Genomic DNA, 4,310 nt, shown 5'->3' on the forward strand with positions numbered 1-4,310 from the left:
CGATTTTGAGACAAAAGTTCATCATTTTTGAAGAAAAAGTACATAAACTTAAAGAACTTAATGATTTTGAGAAAAAGTTAATCATTTTTAAGAGAAGTTCATCGAATTTGAAAAACGTTTATGGAAAAGTGAAAAAAGTTCATCGCATTTGAAAAGTAGTTCATCAAATTTGAAAAAAGTTCAACAAAGTTGAAAAAAGTTCATCAAATTCGAAAAAAAGTTCATCGAATATGAAAAACAAATCATGATTTTGGAAAAAAGTTCAAAAAACGTTCACTGAATTTGAAAAAAGTTCATCAAATTCAAAAAAAAGTTCATCGAATATGGAAAACAAATCATGATTTTGGAAAAAAGTTCATCGAATTTGAAAAAAAATCATGATTTTGGCAAGAAGTTCATAGAATGAAAAACAAATCATGATTTTGAAAAAAACTTTGTCGAATTTGAAAAAAGTTCATCGAAGTTCGAAAAGAGTTCACTGAATTTGAAAAAAGTTCATCAAAATAAAAAACAGTTCATTGAATTTCAAAAAAGTTCATTGATTTTAAAATAATAAATAATCAATGTTCATCGATTTTGAGCCAAAGTTCAACATTTGACGAAAAAATCTCACAAACTACAAAAACAATTATCGATTTTGAGACAAAAGTTCATCATTTTTGTAGAAAAAGTACATAAACTTAAAGAACTCAATGATTTTGAGAAAAAGTTAATCATTTTTAAGAGAAGTTCATCGAATTTGAAAAACGTTTATGGAAAAGTGAAAAAAGTTCATCGTTTTCGAAAAAAAAGTTCATCGCATTTGAAAAGTAGTTCATCAAATTTGAAAAAAGTTCAACAAAGTTGAAAAAAGTTCATCAAATTCGAAAAAAAGTTCATCGAATATGAAAAACAAATCATGATTTTGGAAAAAAGTTCATCGAAGTTCGAAAAGAGTTCACTGAATTTGAAAAAAGTTCATCAAAATAAAAAACAGTTCATTGAATTTCAAAAAAGTTCATTGATTTTAAAATAATAAATAATCAATGTTCATCGATTTTGAGCCAAAGTTCAACATTTGACGAAAAAATCTCACAAACTACAAAAACAATTATCGATTTTGAGACAAAAGTTCATCATTTTTGTAGAAAAAGTACATAAACTTAAAGAACTCAATGATTTTGAGAAAAAGTTAATCATTTTTAAGAGAAGTTCATCGAATTTGAAAAACGTTTATGGAAAAGTGAAAAAAGTTCATCGTTTTCGAAAAAAAAGTTCATCGCATTTGAAAAGTAGTTCATCAAATTTGAAAAAAGTTCAACAAAGTTGAAAAAAGTTCATCAAATTCGAAAAAAAGTTCATCGAATATGAAAAACAAATCATGATTTTGGAAAAAAGTTCATCAAAATTCAAAAAACGTTCACTGAATTTGAAAAAAGTTCATCAAATTCAAAAAAAGTTCATCGAATATGAAAAACAAATCATGATTTTGGAAAAAAGTTCATCGAATTTGAAAAAAAATCATGATTTTGGAAAGAAGTTCATAGAATGAAAAACAAATCATGATTTTGAAAAAAACTTTGTCGAATTTGAAAAAAGTTCATCGAAGTTCAAAAAGAGTTCACTGAATTTGAAAAAAGTTCATCAAAATAAAAAACAGTTCATTGAATTTCGAAAAAGTTCATTGATTTTAAAATAATAAATAATCAATGTTCATCGATTTTGAGCCAAAGTTCAACATTTGACGAAAAAATCTCACAAACTACAAAAACAATTATCGATTTTGAGACAAAAGTTCATCATTTTTGTAGAAAAAGTACATAAACTTAAAGAACTCAATGATTTTGAGAAAAAGTTAATCATTTTTAAGAGAAGTTCATCGAATTTGAAAAACGTTTATGGAAAAGTGAAAAAAGTTCATCGTTTTCAAAAAAAAAGTTCATCGCATTTGAAAAGTAGTTCATCAAATTTGAAAAAAGTTCAACAAAGTTGAAAAAAGTTCATCAAATTCGAAAAAAAGTTCATCGAATATGAAAAACAAATCATGATTTTGGAAAAAAGTTCATCAAAATTCAAAAAACGTTCACTGAATTTGAAAAAAGTTCATCAAATTCAAAAAAAAGTTCATCGAATATGAAAAACAAATCATGATTTTGGAAAAAAGTTCATCGAATTTGAAAAAAAATCATGATTTTGGAAAGAAGTTCATCGAATAAAAAACAAATCATGATTTTGAAAAAAACTTTGTCGAATTTGAAAAAAGTTCATCGAAGTTCAAAAAGAGTTCACTGAATTTGAAAAAAGTTCATCAAAATAAAAAACAGTTCATTGAATTTCGAAAAAGTTCATTGATTTTAAAATAATAAATAATCAATGTTCATCGATTTTGAGCCAAAGTTCAACATTTGACGAAAAAATCTCACAAACTACAAAAACAATTATCGATTTTGAGACAAAAGTTCATCATTTTTGAAGAAAAAGTACATAAACTTAAAGAACTCAATGATTTTGAGAAAAAGTTAATCATTTTTAAGAGAAGTTCATCGAATTTGAAAAACGTTTATGGAAAAGTGAAAAAAGTTCATCGTTTTCGAAAAAAAAGTTCATCGCATTTGAAAAGTAGTTCATCAAATTTGAAAAAAGTTCAACAAAGTTGAAAAAAGTTCATCAAATTCGAAAAAAAGTTCATCGAATTTGAAAAACAAATCATGATTTTGGAAAAAAGTTCATCAAAGTTCAAAAAACGTTCACTGAATTTGAAAAAAGTTCATCAAATTCAAAAAAAAGTTCATCGAATATGAAAAACAAATCATGATTTTGGAAAAAAATTCATCGAATTTGAAAAACAAATCATGATTTTGGAAAGAAGTTCATCGAATGAAAAACAAATCATGATTTTGAAAAAAACTTTATCGAATTTGAAAAAAGTTCATCGAAGTTCAAAAAGAGTTCACTGAATTTGAAAAAAGTTCATCAAAATAAAAAACAGTTCATTGAATTTCAAAAAAGTTCATTGATTTTAAAATAATAAATAATCAATATTCATCAATTTTGAGCCAAAGTTCAAAATTTGACGAAAAAATCTCACAAACTACAAAAACAATTATCGATTTTGAGACAAAAGTTCATCATTTTTGAAGAAAAAGTACATAAACTTAAAGAACTCAATGATTTTGAGAAAAAGTTAATCATTTTTAAGAGAAGTTCATCGAATTTGAAAAACGTTTATGGAAAAGTGAAAAAAGTTCATCGTTTTCGAAAAAAAAGTTCATCGCATTTGAAAAGTAGTTCATCAAATTTGAAAAAAGTTCAACAAAGTTGAAAAAAGTTCATCAAATTCGAAAAAAAGTTCATCGAATTTGAAAAACAAATCGTGATTTTGGAAAAAAGTTCATCAAAGTTCAAAAAACGTTCACTGAATTTGAAAAAAGTTCATCAAATTCAAAAAAAAGTTCATCGAATATGAAAAACAAATCATGATTTTGGAAAAAAATTCATCGAATTTGAAAAACAAATCATGATTTTGGAAAGAAGTTCATCGAATGAAAAACAAATCATGATTTTGAAAAAAACTTTATCGAATTTGAAAAAAGTTCATCGAAGTTCAAAAAGAGTTCACTGAATTTGAAAAAAGTTCATCAAAATAAAAAATAGTTCATTGAATTTCAAAAAAGTTCATTGATTTTAAAATAATAAATAATCAATATTCATCAATTTTGAGCCAAAGTTCAAAATTTGACGAAAAAATCTCACAAACTACAAAAACAATTATCGATTTTGAGACAAAAGTTCATCATTTTTGTAGAAAAAGTACATAAACTTAAAGAACTCAATGATTTTGAGAAAAAGTTAATCATTTTTAAGAGAAGTTCATCGAATTTGAAAAACGTTTATGGAAAAGTGAAAAAAGTTCATCGTTTTCAAAAAAAAAGTTCATCGCATTTGAAAAGTAGTTCATCAAATTTGAAAAAAGTTCAACAAAGTTGAAAAAAGTTCATCAAATTCGAAAAAAAGTTCATCGAATATGAAAAACAAATCATGATTTTGGAAAAAAGTTCATCAAAATTCAAAAAACGTTCACTGAATTTGAAAAAAGTTCATCAAATTCAAAAAAAAGTTCATCGAATATGAAAAACAAATCATGATTTTGGAAAAAAGTTCATCGAATTTGAAAAAAAATCATGATTTTGGAAAGAAGTTCATCGAATGAAAAACAAATCATGATTTTGAAAAAAACTTTGTCGAATTTGAAAAAAGTTCATCGAAGTTCAAAAAGAGTTCACTGAATTTGAAAAAAGTTCATCAAAATAAAAAACAGTTCATTGAATTTC

The sequence above is a fragment of the Triticum aestivum genome, chromosome 5A (genome assembly GCF_018294505.1).
Source record: "Triticum aestivum cultivar Chinese Spring chromosome 5A, IWGSC CS RefSeq v2.1, whole genome shotgun sequence".
Taxonomy (NCBI): Eukaryota; Viridiplantae; Streptophyta; class Magnoliopsida; order Poales; family Poaceae; genus Triticum; species Triticum aestivum.